A 6,000-nucleotide genomic window follows, 5' to 3' on the forward strand; every position below is an offset into this window, starting at 1 on the left:
CAGAAGGTTGAGAAAAGCAATGTTTTCACTGTATCTAACATAGTCTCTACAGAAACTTCTAGGTATATGACCACGCTGTCCTTGACATGCCAGAAGAGGGCATCAGATCCAATGACAGATGATTGTGAGCCACCGTGTGGCTGCTGGGAATTGAACTCATGACCTTTGGAAAAGCAATCAGTGCTCTTAACGGCTGAGCCACCTCTCCAGCCCGTTCTACAGGGACTTCTAAATGTGGAAGGCAAGATGGAGGATGAAGGAGATGTTTGGGTTCAGAGCCTCTGCCAGGCACTTGGTCTGCTTGGTTCTGACACACCGAGAGGGGAGTGGTGACTTTGGCTTACTTAGAGAGAAAGAACCCTCCCTCCTTCCCTCCCTCCCCTCCTCCATCCCTCCCTCCTTCCCCTCCTCTTTTTCTCCTAAAGGCAACTGGCCTAAGACCGGTTCAGTGAAAGTGGCTTGAGTGGGTCACTCTAGGCTCCTGGGCTCAAGAACATCCCAAGGCTTGGGTCTGGCCTCCAGGGACTCTGTGTGCAGGGCCTCCTGCTGCCCTCAAGCAAATCTGTTGGTCACCCTCAAACCCTCTGAATCTGACTCAGCTAGGGCAGGGCGATAACTGCCATGACTCCACAGTGAGTAAAGTTGCCTAAGCTTAACTACCCGGCCTGGAACTGTCCCCAGTACTACCACTGTGGTTGTGAGCAAGCTGGGAGGTCTCCTCCCCTGATTTCTTTTTTTTTTAAAGATGTATTTATTGGGGCTGGGGATTTGGCTCAGTGGTAGAGCGCTTACCTAGGAAGCGCAAGGCCCTGGGTTCGGTCCCCAGCTCCGAAAAAAAAGAACCAAAAAAAAAAAGATGTATTTATTTTATGTATATGAGTACACTGTAGCTGTCTTCAGACACACTAGAAGAGAGCATTGGATCCCATTGCAGATGGTTGTGAGCTACCATGTGGTTGCTGGGATTTGAACTCAGGACCTCTGGAAGAGTAGTCAGTGCCCTTAACCACTGAGCCATCTCTCCAGTCCCCCTCCCCGGATTTCTAAGAGCGCTATTAGGACAGAATTCATGCAGCACACTTACCTTTTCCAGGCATATAAATGGCTTTTAGTACAGTCATAGGTATATGATGGTTAATAATACTGACTCATTTGACAGGACCCAAAACTACCTATGAGGCAAGCGTATGACTGGCACACTTTGAGGGAATCTCAGGTTGGGTTAGCCTCTGGGCATGCCTGAGATTTGAATTGGAAAGGCTTACCCCAAATGTGGGCCTCACCTTCCAGAGGTGCACAGACATAAGGAGGCTTGAGAGAAAGCTTTCTGTTTGTGTGACTTTACCCCTGCTAGTGACATCTACCCTGCTGCTGCCACACTTCTCAGGCATCAGAACCCAGCTTCTTCCAACTTCTAAAGTGTCTCAAAGATCAACGATTTTCTAAAAATCTTCCAGGTGTCTGGCCTCATAAATCAAGCAGCTACTGCGTTCTCAGCTTCCCCATTATAAAGATGGCCACTGTCGGACTATACAGACTGTGCTGTATAAGCCAGCCTAATAAATCCCTCTTTGACACACATCCATGGCTCAGTCCTTCTCCTGTAGAGAACCTGTTGAACACACAACACAGTCCACTTGAGGGCAACTTTACCTACAAGTTGGCTCTTCCTTGGCTGTCACCCGCGTACATCCAGCCACTAGAAATCATGTGTCTCCTCTGTTGCCTTGGCTGGACAGTTTGACTATATGGACTCGTGGGGGATGTAACCTTTCATGTCTTGTCTTCGCATAATGTTTTCCAAATTCGACTGTGCCATAGAGTGTGTCAGTAGCTGACCGATCATGGCTACCATGTGAAGAGACAACATTTGGTTTATCCTTTCATGAGTTGACAGGCACTTGGATTGTCTCTACTTCCTGGTGTGGTTAAGTAGGCTGTTGTACTCTTGAGCCAAAGTAACATGTACAGGAGTCATTGGGGGGAGGTTCTTATTAACTTCCCAAAGTATTATTTATCATGTTTAAATTGACTTTATTTGAGACAAGGTCTCATGTAGTCCAGGCTGGCCTTTAACTCACTTACTAGCCAAGGATGACCCTCCTGCCTTCGCTTCCCCAATGCTGGGATTACAGGCATGGGTCACCATTCCAGAGCTAGATTGAGCCAGGGGCTCTCTGCATGCAAGCTAGGAAGGCACTCTGCCAACTGGGTTACATTCCTGCCCCTAAAGAAACCTTTTAAAAGAGTAGCTTTAGGTTTACACAAGAGGTTGCACAAAAAGTACAGAGGCCTGGCCTCTTTCCTCACCACCCAGCCATTCTTGCCTGTCACTGGTGCTCCTGTGTTTGTTACAGATGACTCACTAACGCTATGTTCTTGTGAGCTCACGCCTACAACCTCAGCAGAACTCACTTTACACGTGTCAGTCAGCTTTCTGTTGCTGTGATAAAATGCCCTAGATAAGCTATTTGGAAGGCACTCAGGAGGGAGGGCCTATTTTAACTGAATTCCAGAGGCTCCCACTGCCCTTATCCTGTGAAGAGGCAGCAGGTTGTGGCAGGAAGCATGTGGCATAGGAAAGTGCTGCCCTCCTGGTGGCCAGGAAGCAAAGAGAGAGGCAGGGACCTGAGTCCCATTGACCCATTCAAGGTACTCAGCCAGCACCAAAATTCTAATAGACCTCCCCTAAATATCCCACCAATCCACAGTGTCTTCATTTAACCTCAGGCTGGGAAGCAGACCTTTAACCCATGATCATGTGGGGGAACAGTTTCAATCTAGGTTGTAGATTATATTCTAGGGCTTTCTGCAAATATGTGGTGATGTTTACCCATGGGTCTGTGGTCATTGGGGACTCACTGGCCTGAGGTATACCTAAGGCTAACTCACAGCTGGCAGGGGTGCATACTCCAGCCTGGTACTCAGCTGTGTGCACAGAGAACTCCCCACTTCTCACAGGGCCTCCGTAGAGCATGGGTATTTCAGGGAGTTGGGACTGAAGATGGTGTATATAAACATGCAAGGGACTCACAGACTGAGAAGTCACTCTTGACCTCTGCCCTTTTATTTGACCCCATCTGTTTCCTGGGCTGGCCCAGACTGACAAAGGGAGCCATGTTGGTCTGAGGCAGGAGTAGTCGAGAGGTGCAGCTTCTTCAGGCTACCACAGTGCCCTCCTTTGATGGCCTCCCTCACCATACTCTTCTCTGTTCTCTTCCTTAAAACCTATAAACCTCATGACTTTGGCTCCAAGAAGGGTCAAGTAGACAAAGACTTCTAAACTCAGCAGAGAGAACTTAGACCTGCCCAGGACCCTTACGAGGAAGAAAGACCCAAGCCCACAAAGTCCTAACTAAAGTGGCAAGGGTCACATAAAGAGGTCTCATACAGCTTAGGGACATCTTCATAAGCTCGGCACTACATGAAGAGGGATACCTCATGTTGGCAGTGGCATGTGCCAAGAGGCATGGGTTAAATGCCAGGAAGTCATTATTACAAAGCTCAGTAAGGAAGCAAAGCCCACCGGGGTAAGGATCAGGTACCTGTCCCTCAAGTAGCTGGCTCCCTAGGCTCGTGACAGGTGCCTCTGTTAACCTTTCTCATGCTTTCCAGGATCAAAAATGTTTGTGCTTGACCTCTTTTCCTTCCTTCTCCTCTCCACCAAGATGTTAACCCCCAGACCAGGGGGCTAAAGTCCTTCTGCCATAAGGCCAGCTGTTGACTCAGCTCCATTCCTCAGTGTAGGCTTACACTTTTCAAAACCTACTTTTTTTTGTGATGACAGATCAACTTTAATTCTAGCACCTGAAGCTATACAAGGGTCCACTTTATAAACTTCATGGGGCTGTTGTACACATTCAGTAAAGTGAGCACTGTGCAATACCACTGAGAGTCTCAAGACCAGGAAAACACTTTGAATTGCTTAAACACAATCCACAGAGTAATTGTCAAATAGAGGTTTTACATGTAATACTTGCTATAACAGTCAACATCTAGCGGGGACATTGAACATGATTTCACAGTCTCGTCCTGTTGCGTTCTGTTGGGAAGGGTTTCTGATCACTGGCCACCAGTGGATGGAACAAGGACCAAGCCAGCAAGCAAAAGCCATGGTCACCGTGGCTTCCACATTCTCTTTGTCAGATAGCAGTGAACAATGAGACTTAAATACTCATCTTTACATATACACAAGGTGCGCTGTGAAAGCATATTCGCTTACAAACATATAAAAATACTTATTAACTAGTTTGATAAGAAAATAACATATAAAAGTATATAGCAAAAATATTAATCATCTCTGACTTTGGGAAGATCAATTCCATATTTTATATTACATCAAACAAAAATAGCTTTAGCTTGTGTGGGTTTTCTTTTTTAATCCCTTACCCAGGAATATTTGAAAAGGAAGACAGACAAGAACCATTCACTCTTACCCTTACCACAGCTGTGAAAAGAAATCAAGTTCATCAAACCATCTAAGTGCAGAACCAGTCCAAACACTTGGCCACAGAGAATACTGTCATCTTGGAGGAGGCAGAATAACAATAGCTCAATCAGCAGTTTTTAATCCATAAATACAACAGGCATTTTGGTATTCTGGCCACTGGAAAAACAAAAGCATCAGGAAAGTTCTGAGATGTCTCACTTCTGTAGATTCCATTCAGTGTATTTAAGGTTAATGAAAGTTGACATCCAAAGTTTTAAAGATAGGCAAAAATTCACGTTTAAAAAAAAAAAACACCTTCCCTATATTTCTATTTAGAGTAACCGTAGGCAACATGATTCCAGAAGTTAAAAATTACTTCACAATCTGTGACTTCAGCTTAGCAAACAGCTCGGGCTCCAAACCTGGTTCACCTCTACTAAAAGCCCTTACAGACTGCATCGTGTGTGTAGACATGTGTTCTAAAGGAGTCTGAAGCAGCCTTAGTGTTTCCTATACACAAGTCTGGGAAAGACCGTTACATTAGCTTCACATAAAGGATTAGCCAGCTTCTTGGTGGAAGGCTAACACGGTGATCATCGGTCTAAGGCTACAAAGGTACCGGATGATGTAACCGGTAGCAGAGATGAGGGCTTCCCTGGCAGTTGTTAGCTAAACCACAAGGGACTCTTAGAAAATGACACAATGGCAGCCTTTCTTGTCTTTTTCTTTCCGGGTTGGTTCTGGTGAAGGAGGACATTCTTGTTCTTGAAATTTCCTGATAACTCGGGCGAGTTCGTGGAAAGCTTGATCTACATTCATCCTGATCTTTGCCGACGCCTCCATATACGTGACCTTGAGCTGCCGCACTAACTGCTGCCCTTCTTCCTGCGTTACCTGTCTCTGATGGTCCAGGTCTGCTTTATTGCCAATTAAAATCATGGGAAACTCATCACGGTCCTTTACTCTGAGAATCTGTCTTTGAAACTTATAGATTTCTTCAAAACTGCCTCTATCTGTAACTGAGAAGATCAACAGGAAGCCCTCGCCTGTCCTCATGTACTGCTCTCTCATGGTTCCAAACTCCTCTTGTCCGGCTGTATCCAAAATGTCCAGCCGGGCCGCTCGGTCATTGATCACACACTGTTTTGTGTATGAATCTTCAATGGTTGCATCATAGTCGGTCACAAAATAGGACTGGATGAACTGGATGGTGAGCACCGACTTGCCCACGCCGCCACTGCCGACCACCACGAGCCGGTACTTCTCCCGGGCCGGAGCCGTCGCGCCAGCCCGCTGCAGCCATCGGGACGCCCGGAGCCCAGCCCGGCCGCCGCGCGCCCTAGGCCGGGCTCCAGGGACGAGTGCGGTCAGCTGGTTACAGGCAGTAGAGCTCGCAGGGCCCGCGAGTGGGCTAGAGGGCTGCAGAGCGCTGTCCCGGGGACTGGTTGGGAGTTGCCCAAGACACAGGAGAGCCGAGAAGGCTCCAGGGCAGAGGACACAGCGGCCAGGGTGTGCGATCCTCTTCGCAGCTCTGCAGCTCAGCGGAACGCAGCATCAAAACCTACTTTTAA

At 47.3% G+C, this 6,000-nt stretch overlaps 1 pseudogene; it reads right to left on the minus strand.

The window, feature by feature from the left end:
* Positions 1-4,894: 4,894 nt before the first annotated feature.
* Positions 4,895-5,613, minus strand: Rras2-ps1 (RAS related 2, pseudogene 1; annotated as a pseudogene).
* Positions 5,614-6,000: the final 387 nt, after the last annotated feature.

The sequence above is a fragment of the Rattus norvegicus genome, chromosome 10 (genome assembly GCF_021556685.1).
Source record: "Rattus norvegicus strain SHRSP/BbbUtx chromosome 10, alternate assembly SHRSP_T2T, whole genome shotgun sequence".
Lineage (NCBI taxonomy): Eukaryota > Metazoa > Chordata > Mammalia > Rodentia > Muridae > Rattus > Rattus norvegicus.